Source organism: Microcaecilia unicolor, chromosome 8 (genome assembly GCF_901765095.1).
Source record: "Microcaecilia unicolor chromosome 8, aMicUni1.1, whole genome shotgun sequence".
In the NCBI taxonomy this organism is placed as follows: Eukaryota; Metazoa; Chordata; class Amphibia; order Gymnophiona; family Siphonopidae; genus Microcaecilia; species Microcaecilia unicolor.
This window is the reverse complement of record NC_044038.1, coordinates 154984096-154999333: the sequence shown is the minus strand read 5'-3', so window position 1 is coordinate 154999333 and position 15238 is coordinate 154984096. Positions and strand designations below refer to the sequence as shown.

Genomic DNA, 15238 nt, shown 5'->3' with positions numbered 1-15238 from the left:
CGTACCAAGGGGGGGGCGGTGGGGGCGGTCCGCCCCGGGTGCACGCCGCTGGGGGGTGCCGCGGCGCGCGCCTGCTCTGAGTTCGCTGACTTCGCGCGTTTGCTGCAGCTCCCTCGGCTCTGCCCTGGAACAGGTTACTTCCTGTTCCGGGTCAGAGGGAGCTGCAGCGAATGCGCGAAGTCAGGGAACTCTGAGCAGGGGCGCGCTGTGGCACCCCCCCAACGGTGTGCACCCAGGGGGGGTCCGCGCTGCATTGTGGGGGGTGCTGCACCCGGGGAGGGGGGTCCACGCTGCATTGGGGGGGAGGCGCTGCACCCGGGGGGGCGGGGCACCACCCCGGGTGTCCGCCCTCCTAGGAACGCCACTGCAGCAGAGGCCCCCTTTTGCCGCAGCTTGGTAAAAGGGGCTCTATATTCTCTAAGTTGTTCGTTTAAGTATCAGCCCCCAACCCCCCTGCTTCATCCATGTGAATGTCTGCCTTGTATTTATGCACTGTGTCACTTTACATGATGCAGATTGCCTTCTTCTTTTTTAATGAATAAAATAAGGCAACGTTTTTAACTGCTTTCCTCCTACACAAATATTTTTGGCAGGAGCTCCTGGCTTTAAAGTTGCCAATCCAGGAAAGAAATATTCTCAAAACACGCCTTCAAACTTCTCTAAAAGAAGCTGCAGTGATGAGACAAAGCATCAGATTAGAAGCCAGGAATATATGGGTAGAAATGCCAAACGTTCAGTAAACAAATACAACAGGCATCCCAGAGGAAAAACTACCAATGGCAATATGCTGTACATGAGGTTCATGTTCATAATGGGTCATAAGCATGAAAATGAATGATAAATGGCAGTTTTTGCTGTCAGCAGCAGGCACATTGGAGACCCACAAGTTGTACTGGATGGAACCATAGAGTGTCTAGTTAAATGCTAGAGAACTGACTGCACATCGGCTGTAGGTTTAAAGGGCTAGACTCAGTAAATTGCACCCCAAAATAGGCACCATTAAAACCCATGCTAAGTGCCAATTCTATAAAGGCTATGCTCCTAAATGTAACTTGCTAAAATTTATGCTCCTAAATTTCTGAGCATACCCCTGGATTCTATATCGTGCGCTTAGATTTAGGTGCCAAAATCGGCGCAGATTCTATAACACCATGCATAACTTAATTGGCTTAACAAGCTAATAAGCACTGATGTCAGCACTTAACAAGCAATAATGAGCACTAATTGGCACTAATTAGAATTAATGCGCACAACTCGCTAAGCATATTCTGTAATGATGTGCGCTGAACTTCTAATGCACACAGGCAAAAAGGGACGTGGTTATAGGTGGAAAATGGGCGTTTTGTGGCCATTCTGAAATTTAGACACCTAGACCCCCCTTTTACTAAGGCATGCTCATGTTTTTAGCATGCGCTAAATTTGGGCATGTGCTAAATGTTAGAGACGCCAACACATTCCTATGGGTGTCCCTAACATTTAGCGCACAACCAGTTTTAGCGTGCGCTAAAAATGTGAGCGCGCCTTAGTAAAAGACCCCACACAGTTATAGAACATGGCCCAGTGCGCCTAAATGTATGTGCTGGGATTTACGCCACATTTTACTTGGTGCAAATGGATGCAAGCAGATTTAGGCGTTGAAATAGCAACTAAGCGTATTCTATAGTCGGCACATAAATCTAGTCACCGATTATAGAATACACTTAGTCAGCACTGATTTCAGCGCTGATTTTTTAGGCGCCAAATATAGAATCTCCTCTAGAATATATGCTCCTAAATTTATGCTCCTAAATTATGAGCTTAATCTATTTTGGAGCATAGATTATGCTCGTAATTTAGAAGCATACATTTAGGAGGTTAAATTTAGGAGCATAACCTTTATAGAAAAGACCCCAAGTGCCAATTCTATAAAGGTCACTTAGCGCTAAGCAACCTTTGTAGAATAGTGCTCCGCATAGATTCCCGCTCCCAGGGGACTTATGCCTGCCAAAAGCTGGTGTAAATCTTGGTGCCCAACTGACGGCAGTTTGGAGGGGAATTTCAACTAGTCTATAGCATTGTGCCTAATATCTGGGACCGCCCCTGAGCCACCCATGTCCTTCCCGTGGTCCTGCCCCCTTTTGAGTTGCGCACTATGGAATTTAAGTGCCCAGTGTTAAAGAATAGAATATAAGTACAGCTGCGTGTAATAATATATTCAGTCTTTATACTGCTGCAAACCCCTGAGGCAGGCCTCATGCTCAAACCGTGTTGGGGCCCAGTTTTTTGACCAATAGAGACTGATCGTTGTATCATTTGTCATATGTGTGTCTTAAGTTAGAAGACCTTTCTACTCCCCTATTTTCTTTACTCCTTGCAGATAATTTTAGAACAGGTTGCCTAAGGCAGAAGGTCCAAAAAGATGCTTACTTTTAAGTCAATATTATGCAGGCATCAAAGGTGTCTATGTGCCTTTTTCAAACAGTTACCAAGAAATCAGCCCCTATAGCAGGGGTGTAGCCAGACAGATGATGTTGGGTGGGCCTGAGCCCAAGGTGGGTGGGTAAAGAATGTGTACCCCCCCCCCCCCCACTAGCAACCCAAAATATTAAATACCGGAGCTTGCAAGGATCGCCAAACCCTGCCAGGCGGGCAGCACTCTTCCAAAGGGCAGCCAGCAGTACTGCTTCAAGCTGATGCCGCACTGGCAGGCTGAGCATGCTCCAGTGTCAATCCTTGATCGGATGCCACCTGGGGTGGATCGTCGCTGTGCACCCCCCCTGCAGCGGCGTCTCCCCCCAGGTGCAGCACCCCCCCCCCACCCCGGTGTATCACCCAAGCCCCCCCCCCCCCCCGGGTGCAATCTTACCTGCTGGGAGCAAGCATGCAGCTGTCGGTTCCGCTGGTTCCCTGCTTCCTCTGCCCTGGAACAGAAAGTAACCTGTTCCGGGGCAGAGGGAGCAGGGAACCAGCGGAGCCGACAGCCGTGCGACTGCTCTCTGCACCCCTCCAGCAGCGTGCACCCGGAGCGGACCGCCTCCACTGCCCCGCCCTCAGTACACCACTGGCATGCTCAGTATGGAGGGGCTGGTGTCAGTGTCAGCTCGAGGTAAGTGATGCCGGCTGCTGCCTGCCCAAGGAGGAAATCTTTTGTTGGCAGGGTTTAGGGATCTCCACCAGCCACAGCAAGAGTGCCACAATTCAGGGTGGGTCTGAGTCCAAATTGGGTGGGCTCCGGCCCACACAGACCCACTCGTGGCTATGCCACTGCCCTGTAGCATGTAAACGCCAACATAGATATTTACGCCTGTTTGGGGCAGGGTTACATGTATACATGTACTCTACACATAATCTCATGTACTTTGTAAAATACATGGGTACATCGTGACTCTGTCCCCTACTCCTCCCAAACTTTAACCTGGCGTGGTTTATAAAATAGCACTTATGCCCGGGAACCACGACTACATATAGGCATAGCCATTTATACCAATGGAAACATAGTACAAATGCTTGTGCCTAAATTAGACGTGGATCCCAATTTATTATATAATTACATGCGTACCCAAAAGGAACGCCCCCAATCTGCCCATGACCCTCAAATTTCCATGCCCCCTTTTTTGACTCACGTGCAAAATTTAGGTGCGGATCCTGTGCCTAAATTTATATGTGTACATTTTAATTAATTCTAATTAATGCCAATAATTGCTTGTTAAAAGCCAATTATCGTTGCTAATTAGCTCATTATTCAGTTAAATTGCTAGCAAATTGGGTATGCACCTGAATTTGCACTCACAATTTTAGCACTTTTTATATAATTAGGTCAATAATGTGGGCTAATTATAGTAAAGACTTTTTATATGTACAAACAGCCTTTATATGCTGAAACAACTTGTACAAAATGGCTCCCTTAGAAGGTAATTTTATAACAGAAAAACTGTGTAGCAGAAATGGGTATAAATTATTCATATGATATGAATTGATCTTCTATGGCATATCTGCCTTTATAAAATAACTCTCTGGGATATGCCATTAACCAGTGGTAAAAGGGTAATGGATTTGATATACTGCCTTTCAGTGGTACAACCTAAGTGGTTACATATTCTCTGCAAGTAATTTCTCTGTCCCTGCTGGGGTCATAACCTGCTTTTTTGTGTGTACTGGGAGGCAATGGAAGGTTAAGTGGCTTGCCCAAGTTCATAAGGAGTTGTAGTAGGAGTTGAACCCAGCTCCCCAGACTCTACTGCACTAACCATTAGGCTACTCCTCCACTCCTGGTGTGGCCAAAGTACAAATTTTGGGTGGACACAAAAAGTCCTTTCCACCCCCTTTACCAAAACTGAACACATACGGGCTGCCAGTGTAGGTGGCTCGGAATGCTGCCGCTGACTGCCAAGCTTGACAGCAGGGATCTCTAGGTACCTTCAGAAGAGGTCTTCAGCTAGTGGGGCTTGAGGATTCCTGCTAGCTACAGCAAGGGTGCGCCACTTCTGTCTGGGCCTGAGCCCAAAGTGGATAGGCCTTTGCCCACCCGGACCCACCCGTAGCTAGCCCAAACCTCCATCCCAACACTGCAATTAGACAAAACAATGCTTGACTCGGAATGTCTCATATGACATGAATTTTGGCGGCATCCCTAAAATATTTGTTGTAACTTTATTTACTGGAAAAATCTGTCAAACAAAAATCAGATTGGTTGACAGGCTTTCCAAGTTAATAAAGTCCTATCACGCAGCTCATAGGTACTACTACGTCTATAACCACAAAGCAGACATGAGACCAATTCAATGATGTGGTATCAAGTTCCTACTTTGTCATCATGTTTTTATATTAAAAATAAAACATTTATATAGGACACAGCCCAAAAATGTTTGTTTTGTATTGTTTCCCATACTATTTGCTAGAATTTTCATCTTGTTTGGATTTATTTATTACATTTTTCATTACAGGAGAAACATAAAAAGTGTGTACTCTTCCACGAATATGCATGTTTCACCAAGAGTTCACACTATTTGTGAAGAGTGCACAGTAGTTGCAAAGAGTATGCACTATTTCTGAAAGAGCTCCCAAAAACGTGCATGTTTCACCAGGAGTTCACACGCACTGTTTCTGAAAGAGTGCACTCTCTCCCAAGAACATACACATTTCACCAAGAGTTCACACTATTTGTGAAGAGTGCATATTATTTGCAAAGAGTATGCACTGTTTCTGAAAGGGCGCACGTTCTCCTAAAAATGTGCACTTTTCACCAAGAGTTCACACTATTTGTAAAGAGTGCACATTATTTGCTAAGAGTATGTACTATTTCTGAAAGTGTGCGCTCTCCCAAGAACGTACAAGTTTCACCAGGAGTTCACACTATTTGTGAAGTGTGCACAGTATTTGCAAAGAGTATGCACTGTTTCTGAAAGGGCGCACATTCTCCCAAAAATGTGCACTTTTCACCAAGAGTTCACACTATTTGTAAAGAGTGCACATTATTTGCTAAGAGTATGCATTGTTTCTGAAAGAGTGCATATTCTTTCCTGATTGTGCATGCAGGCACAATGGTTTGTGCGTGCACACACTATTGGGAAAAGGTGCACCCTCTTTCCAAAAGAGTGTACTCTCCTTGCAAATAGTGCACACTGTGTGAAACATGTGTACTCTTTCTGAAGAGTACACGCTATTAATGACAGAAAAATGTTGGGGGGGGGTTCTGTAATTTTGGGGAAACAATGACAAGAAAGGACATGAGGAATTTCACTATTTCCCAATTCAAATGAATGCACAACTTACATATAATATAAGTACACTGCTTTGGTTGTACCCTCAGAAAAAGCAGTATATAAAATCCATGGCCCTTTACAACCAACAGAAGGCAGACATTCGACTTCCTTCCGAATACTACTTGGTATCTTATTTCTCAATAACACCTATATATGTATGCACTTAACTAACAATATGGCTATTGCAAGGCATTTTAAAGATATGATTTTCCAATAGACCCAGCACAACCACTTTCACTCTCTCCCTGATACAGCATGCAGCATGTATCCAACACTTTGAGAAGGGTGTGAGCAAAACTGTCATTCTGGTTGGAAAAGGGTGAGGGAGATTAATATTGTAAGAGATTAGAGGGCAGCACTTTTCAGTTCCAGAGTGCCAAAGAGCAGCCTGTAAGTGGAGTCGATAATAGAATTTGCAGTGGGAGCAATTAAAGGAAGCAGGAGAAAACCTTTGCAGATAATCAAGTGTGGCTTGTGATAATGCAGTTTATCTAGAGAGGTAAAGTATTGTAATGCTTAAGCCATATCTGGTAATATTATTAAGGCCATGGTGAAATAGTAGAGGGAAAATACCACCCCCTTCATTAAAATACATCAATGTAGAATAATATTTCTAGGGAATACGTGATTTTTTTTTTATTTAAAGAAGAAAACTATACTGAAAAATTGCTTTGTTTTCAAAGGAGTTCCAACAAACGTTACCCAGCACGCACAGATAAGGGCTGCCGTGAGCAGAATGGTCTGGTTTCAGGGAGATAAGCCTTCAAATCGGAGATATAGCAGCCAAACGAATCCAAATGATTTGACTTTTCGGGAATCAGTCTTCACTCGCAGCCAGTAACTAAGTCTCCAGTGGCTGAGCTCTCATTCCAGCTGTGTGTGGTCCACGATCAGATGGTGTTCAAGGCATGCTTTGCATTTCAGACAGGTTACGTATCGACGAGACGTATGTAAACCAAAAAGGCAACTGCACCGATCTTCTGGAAACAGGTGCCACTTCTGGTTGCTAACCACAAGGTATCACTCTGGGCTAGCTCCTGGGCCACCTCATTAATCAATGTATCACACATTCCAGGTCCACATGCCAATTCTGTTTATCAGCCAACATCGCTCTTTTGCAGCGAGGAACTGACCAGTACCTTTAAAGCAAAACTATACAATCCAAGTCTATCGGATATCCACAAAGTACCTGCAGCACAAAATCTTACCCTTTCCCTACCTACAAACTAACTAATCTTGACACTGGAAGTACTTTGAATCCACTAATGAGCTCCAGCTAGAGGAAAGCATGTGTTAAAAATGCGCTTGCAGTCTGTCCAAAGTAGATATTTATGTACAAAGTCTGACAATCAAACAACATTTTATCTGTTAGGATGTGGTTAGGCATTGTATCAAAGTACATGCAGATTGTACTTCCCATGAGCCCTTGCAGCAGTCTCCCATTCCACCCATAGCAGCTGAGCTACAGCTTCACTTCAATGGTTGGGAATTTGGCATGAAGTTCCTCTGGCCTTTGTACCACCGAGATTAAAACGAGAGCCTATTCTTCTCTGTGACACTGATTTACAAGCAATGATTTCACAGGTGATGACTAGCCCAGTTTGCCTTTTTTTCCTATTATACATTGTGTGTGTGTGTGTAAACGAAATAAAGTAATGCTAAAACATTATAAATAATTTTCTAGCGAATTACCTGTGTACTAGGTGAGAAGGGCTCAATGGTCTTGGTTTAAGATTGCCGCTGACCTCTGTGTGACCTTGGACAAGCAGACTTTGCTTTAGTCAGCTTAAGTGAACTATGATTTTGCCAACACATTATTGAATCTCTCTACCCCTCCCCCTTTGCAAAGCCTAAAGGATCTTCATTCTTTACCTGATAATTCCTCACACTCCACTTAACTGGGGTCCTTTTACTAAAGAGTGTTAAGCAGTTAGGGGGCAGTTCAAGAAGGGGTGTTACAAGTTAGGCACTCAAAATCTAGTAAGTAACCCCCATATTCTATAAAAATTGCGTGTGCAAATTTGGGCATGTAATTTATTTACATAATGGGCCAATTAGTGCCAATAATTGACTTTTTAACAAATAATTATTGGCACTACTTAGATGTAATTAGAACTTACGTGGGTAAATTTAGGTGTGGAATCTGTGCCTAAATTTAACGCACAGCCCAAAAAAGGGGCTATGAAAATGGGACGGTCAGGACATTTTGGGGTGATCGGGGGGTGTGGTTTTGATTTAGAATACGGGGGCTTCGCACGTAAATTTAGATGCAAACATTTGCTCCACACCTAACTTTAAGCACAGTTTATAGAATGTTTTTTCAGTACCAATTTCTTTTGGCTCCATATATAAAATTCACCCCTAAGCGCATACTCTATAACAACAAATTTCTACACCTTAATACATTATAGAATACTAACATAAGTCAGTACCACCACTTATATTTACTCCATCGCAGGTGTATATGGACAAATCTAACGGCAGCATTTAATGACAGTATTCAGTAAAGTGCGCATTTAAATAATCGGAACACCCATGATCTGCTCAAGCCCCTCCCATGTGACGCCCTTTTGCAGTTACGGGCTAGAACACTATAAACTTATATTGCTTGTTTTCAAAATACTACAAGCTGAGCAACCTCTTTATCTTTTCCGCCACCTCATTCCTTATAGAGCCACACATCCACTTTGGTCAGCGCAGCAAAATCAATTAGTGATACCAAGCTATTGAGCAGGGCCACTGAGAGACATAGCCAGGCCCAGGGCAGAAGTGGACTGCTGCAAGCCACCCCACTCGTGCCGCCTCCCCCCACGTGCCCTTCCACTCCCACCTGCACGCCCCTTACCTTTCTGTCTTTAAGGGGGGGCTTGGGTCCAGGCCTGACACTGGCAGGCCACTTCCTGCATGCCTGCTCCCATGGTCTGTCCTCTCCTGATCATGCCGGGATTCAAGACCCGGATGATTGCATTAACGCGATATCGTGCAAATGCAATTATCCAGGTCCTGGGCGGCATGCAGGAGGACATATTCGGAAGCAGGCAGCAAGAAGAATCTTGCCGGCGCCGGACCCGCCCCTTGGAAGCCGGGTCCATGGAATTTTGCCCCTGCACCCCCTCTTGGTGGCTCTGCCATTGAGAAATAATGCATGAGCACACTAGACATGTCATATTTAATGTGCAGGGACCGAATCTCTGGAATTCACTCCCAGCTTCTCTTCGCCTTTAGACTTCGCTAGATCAGTTTAAAACTGACCTTAAAATGCACCTTTTCAAGGATGCATATAAATGATTCACTATCTGCAGTGAGTGGACCAGGAGATACAGGGAAAACACCTGTAGCTCTCTCTTTCATTCTTTCTTCCGCTCTCTGTCCTAGTGGAAGAGTAACCTAGTGCAGCGAATTGTGTTCCTTGGGAACTGGGTTCAATTCCCACTGCAGTTCCTTGTGACTCTGGGCAAGTCACTTAACCCTTCATTGCCCAAGGTACAAATAAGTACCTATACATGCTATATACACCACTTTGAATGTAGTTGCAAAAACCACCAAAAGGTGGTATATCAACTACTGTAGTTCTCCCCTCCCCTAATAGTCATGTCTGAAATTCTTTTTGTTTTGTTTGCCTTGTTCATTTTCAATGATATTTTAGTGTAAGCCACTCTGAAGGCACCCCAAAGGGTGGGGTAGTAAACCTGTAATAAACATGAAACTTACAGAATAGCCCATAAGTTTGCTTAGATGCCTAACTTTAGGTGCCTAACTTTTGGATCACTATATAATACACAACTTAGCACACGCTGTAAGCTCACAAGTGCAGTAACTGTTACCACATTGGCAGGTCAGAGTGTACTCATTTGTGCAGGAGGAGTGGCCTAGTGGTTAGAGCACTGGTCTTGCAATCCAGAGGTAGCCGGTTCAAATCCCGCTGCTGCTCCTTGTGATCTTGGGCAAGTCACTTAACCCTCCATTGCCTCAGGTACAAACTTAGATTGTGAGCCCTCCTGGGACAGAGAAATATCCAGAGTACCTGAATGTAACTCACCTTGAGCTACCACTGAAAAAGGTGTGAGCAAAATCTAAATAAATAAAACTACATGCCATGTTAGGGGGTGGGAACTGGATGGGTTATGGGTGGAGAATGGGCATGGGCTGCACTTTGAAATTAGTACACAGCACTAAGTTACCACACATTGAGGCATATTTTCAAAGCACTTTGGGAGGCTAAGTTCCATAGGCTTCTATGGAACTTTGGGAGGCTAAGTGCTTTGAAAATGAGCTTGATTGTCACTTGTGTAGTTAGTGTAGTGGTGTGTGTGTTGCATACGCACCACTGTCCACAGAGGAGAGGAGGGAGAATGCAGATAAATTGTCTGATAGCTCTGCAATCCCCCCCCCCCCCCCCTCCGCACCTCCTCCCACCTCCAAATCACATTTGCTCCAGTCTTTGCCCAGGCAGCAGCACTGGCACTCATAGGCTGCCTGTGCCTGCACCAGGTCTTTCTCTCACTCTGAACTGTCCCGCCCCTTCTGATGCGACTTCCTGTTTTGTGAAGGGTGTGACGGTTCAGAGTGAGAAAAAATCCCAGTGCACTCGAAAATCCCAGTGCACTCAGGCAGTGCAGCTGCCACTGCCCGACACTCATAGGATGGGGAGACATGGGGAAGCAGGGGGGTCAGGAGATTCACCCCCTGTGAAAAATTCCTGGATAGTTCCTGAGTGTCTTCACATGCTCTCAGGTATCCCGGTAAAGCGTTCCACAAGGATGGGGCAGCAATGGAGAAGGCTCATTTTTATGTCTCTACGTAGCTATATGATTTTGCGACAGGTAGACATAGTTGATGTGACGTTTCAGATCGTCGCGCTCATTTCGGCATGCCCCCCACAGTTAGCATACAGCCTTTGCATTACCACGTGTTAATTCTTGCTGTTTAAGCACGATAAGTGACCCCACTAGGGACACAGAAAGTACCTGCATATAATATATGTAAACCGCTTTGGTTGTACCAGAGAAAGGTGGTATATTGAATCCATAACCCTTTACCCTATAAGTGCAAAAATGTAGCACACTTTAGTAAAAGGAGCCCTAAATGCTGTGATCTTCACTGTTTTTCATGTAGAAGCCACTTTGGCAAAAATAAGCTTCATAAGTCAAAGCCCTGGGACAAAGGTCCCTCCCCCCAATGAAGTGGCCTTTCCTAGGATGATCCTTCACCAATAATGCAGCCAGACCCACTGCTCAATCACATTCAGTTCAACACACCTAATTAAAGTATCCCACCCACTGCTTCTCTCCGTCAGCCCATCTCACCTCACAAACACTCTTTCATTCTCAGCCCATGTTATTCCAGCCCATCTCCCTCAACACACTCTCCCCCAGATTCAAAACATGGTGCCTGTGTTTAGGTGCCCAAAAGCGTGCACGATCCTGAAATCCGTGTGCAAATCAATTAGTTAATGAGTTACTATCAATAATTGACTGTTAATCAATTATTGATGTTAATTGACTCTAATTTGGATTTGAGCATGGATCTGGCTGTGTGTGATTCTATAGAGAGTCACACCCAAATTCTCTCGTGCACAACCCAAAAGGGAGCTTAGCTGTGGGAGGGGCATGGGTGTGCCAAAGAATTACGTGCAGTGTTATAGAACTTGGGGATTGCGTGGCCAAGTTGTGTGCCAGGATTTACACCAGGTTCCAGTCGGTGTAAGTTCTCGCGTCCAACGTTGAGCACCAGAATACCATTTAGCGCTATTCTCTAAAGAGCATTGAACTCGGACCACCCTTTATAGTAGCCTTGCTTGTCTTAGGGATGTAGCTGGGGGAAAACAGGCCTGGATCACCTTGCCTGGAAAATCTGGATCCAGTTGGGAACCCTAGAACTGAGCAGTTGTCAAAACTCTCAGTTCGCTCCATGGGAGCTATCGTTCCAAAATTATTGGGGGTGCTAAGCCCAGTGGAAATAAACCCTCCCTGGACATATACAATGCTGGCTCTCTTCTTTTTTTTTCTTTTACCATGTAAACTTCCTTTCCTACCCTGTGCAGCATTCCTTAGGAAACAGAGAGCTGCTGACCGACCTTCTGTTCAATCATGCTGTGGGTTTACTGCAGTCCTTCATGTTAGTACAGGACAAGCAATTGGCCGTCTCTACAAGGAAGCAGAAGACAAGGCAAAACTCCAGCAGACAGACCACAGTAAAACAACAAGGATTTTTTTCAAAAAGAAAAAAAAAATGCACATCTGTAAAGAGGTCAGAAATAGAGTGAATAACATCCACAAACAACAGCATGATGGTAACAATGTTCTTTATCAAAATAAAGATTTTTGTCTAAAAAGAACACTTCCTAAGCTGTGGTAAGCAATAGTGTGTGCTTGCCACAGGTTAAAAAGTTACTACCACGGGAGCACTCAAGCATCCTGCGGTAGTTTTGGAATTGGCGAATGCTTCAGTGATAAGAACTAGATTTCATTCTTTAGCATTGGGGGGCATGTTTGGAGGTGGAGAGTAGGCATGCCCTGAGCTAATTGGTTAGCGCGTGGGCATTGGCACACACTGACTGATTAGCACAGGCTTAGCCCAGGAACCCCTACCACCTACAAAATAACAGTAAAGGCTCCCGCGCTAATGGCCCACGCTAATTGGGAAATTAGCACGTGGCCATTAACGGACAAAAAGAAATTGTGGCCATTTTACAGCTGCACTAAAAGTGGAAACCCATATGCTAAAAATAGCACAGATCACTTTAGTAAAAGAGCCCTATGTGATCTGCTCGAGAATGTCTATTTTCTGATATAGATTTGAAGATGCTGAGAGGAATTAATTACAATTCTTTTGCAGGATGACTAAAATTGTGAATTCTCACTAAGGTAACATCTTATGTCCCTGAGGCAGACATGAGCTGAAACATGGCCGTGTCGGACAGGTGATTTCCTCATCTATTTTAATGAAGAACACTGGGACTCTTTCACTGAACCATGTTAAGTGGTATCACACGCTGAAAACCTATCTATTCAAGAAAGCTTATCCAAATGCCATTACCTAACCCTACGAATCCACCTATTCATCACCTGATCCTGCGACAATGGCTATTCACTAGGATCACGCCTCGTCCAATTTTTTCCCTATGTTCACCCTGTCCCTATCCCTTGATTATCTCAATCTAGCCTAAAACTAGCACCTCTTCCTACCTACTATAATCCCTCTCCCTTATTATGTTACCTATCTACACTTCCCTATCACTCTGCTAAACTTAGCCTGTTTTCTCTGATTATACTTTGTATTCCTATTACTATGTAAGCCGCATTGAACCTGCTGTGAGTGGGAAAGTGCGGGGTACAAATGTAACAAATAAATAAATAATGCAATTAAAAAAACATACCGCAAAACGTGCTAAAGCGTTTTGCAGTAATTTGCCTGTTACTGCATGCTAATTGCACATTATTTATTTTATTTTGTAATTTTTTTTAGAAAGGGGTAAGTCATGGGTGGGGAACAGGTGGGAAGTGTTATCTAGCTAGTGCATTCGCATTACTGCTCAATAACTGGATAACACACAGTTAACACGGGAATACTTAGTGCATCCTAAAAAGGAGGCAGTAAATTCCTCCCGTGTTAACTTTTTCGAGGTAATATGAACGTTAGCATATGACCTGGAAAAAAATTGAAAATGCCTTACATTATTATTATTAGCATTTGTATAGCGCTACCAGACGCACATAGCGCTGAACACATGACACAAAGAGACAGTCCCTGCTCAAAAGAGCTTACAATCTAAATATACTGCTGTATTAGAAATGGACTTTACCACATGGGAAAGTCCCACATTAAAACACGCTAAACTCCTTTCTTAATGCGTTTTAGTTATAAGGGCCCCATTAGTTCCACACGGCTGTGGTTCGTGAATGTTATCCAACTCTATTTCTGACCTCTTACAAGTGTGCTCTTTTGTCTTCTTGCATAAATCCTTGTTATTTTACTGTTTTTTCGCATGCCATTCTTTTAAAACGTTTAAATAATCCAGTGCATTTCAATGGGGGGAGAGGGGTTGGTAATGCTAAATTCTGTGGTCCTGGCATGTTGACAACTGAGCTGTCAGCATTAATGTAGAAGCCTTCAGCTGGGTCAGAGGTCAGTGTTGTGAAATGGGTGGTGGCTCCTGAAGGAGACTTGTCTTGGCCTGCATGAAGGAGCAGCCAGGAAATAAACTGGTTTACTCAGGAGATGCCGTTCCAGGTACAGCCATGACTGAGTGGAATTTGGAACTGGGTCGGAGCTGACGGTGCACTTCTGTGCCCACAGCTTGCAGCTGTCAGTTATCATGCGCTGCCTTTCTCCCCCTCCATCCTGCAAGAGCCCTGCCACAACTTGTCTATGTGCTGCTTGCTGTGGTTGTACATTGTAAAGAAAGCATCGGTAAGAATTCATAAAGTTTTATAAGACCTAAGGCTGCAGCAGGCAGGCTGGCATCTGAGGTCATCCTTCCCTCTTTCTCTCTTTCTTTATAGATGGTAACATTATAGTAAATGACAGCAGTTAAAGACCTGTATGGTCCATCCAGTCTGCCCAATGAGGTGGCCAGAGCCATACCTGCCACTCCGTGCAGGCAACACTCCGTCATACATACAAAATGACGGCAGATAAAGACCATAGAGTCTATCCAATCTACCCAGCCATATCATCCACTATCTCTTCCTCTCCCTTAGAGAACACATGTAGTTATCCCAAGCTTTCTTAAATTTAAATACAGCCTTTGTTTCCACCACCTCCACTGGGAGGCCATTCCACACATCCACTACCTTTTTCATAAAGAAGTATTTCCTTAGATTACTCCTCAGTCTGTCCCCTTTCACTTTCATCCTGTGTCCCCTCATTCCAGAGCTTCCTTTCAATTGCAAGAGGCCCACCTCCTGTTCATACCTGCTATGGAGGGTTTATTTTAATTTAATTTTAAATTTTAATTTAACTTTTCAACAAAAAACAGTGCTCCAAACTCTTCCACAGTACAATATGACCATGCCATATTCCAATGTAACCCAAAATCAAATGTGTCTTCCATATCTCCTCTCTCACAGTCTACAGCAGAACTTCTACAATCTGTCCTGGGGACCTCTCAGTCAGACACGTTTTCAGGATATCCACAATGAATATGCATGGAATAAATATGAATATGTTTAATGCATGCAGATTTATCTCATGGGGTCTCTAGGACAGCTCTGGTGTGCCCTGACCTACAGACCACGTTGGGTTGGGATCTTTTGAGGATCTTCTAGTTTCAGTACGTTACCCTCAGGAACATTTTTAAATGTTTTCTACACTTTCTAAGACAATAGGGTAGAAGTTACCAATTTTTTTATTTGCTTTTGTGAACATTACAATTTCTCACAATAACAATGGAAATTAATAGAAACTACTCAGATACGAAACAAGGAAGAATAAAGGAAAATTCAATTAGCCCACATCAAGGGTGGAGAAGCCAAACATCAATTACAAATAATCTA

At 44.0% G+C, this 15238-nt stretch overlaps 1 protein-coding gene across 4 annotated transcripts in view; it reads right to left on the bottom strand.

Moving 5' to 3' along the window:
- SYNPO (synaptopodin) overlaps positions 1-15238 on the bottom strand; it is a 147192-nt gene that overhangs the window by 106248 nt on the left and 25706 nt on the right. The window contains exon 1 of one of the 4 annotated variants that reach the window (XM_030211319.1): positions 6444-7039. The exons of 2 other annotated variants lie outside the window; for them this stretch is intronic. The gene's annotated coding sequence lies outside the window, so the exon portion shown is untranslated. Of the gene's footprint in view, positions 1-6443; positions 7040-15238 lie in introns of those variants that run through there. One more of the 4 variants, XM_030211322.1, reaches the window with a different exon arrangement.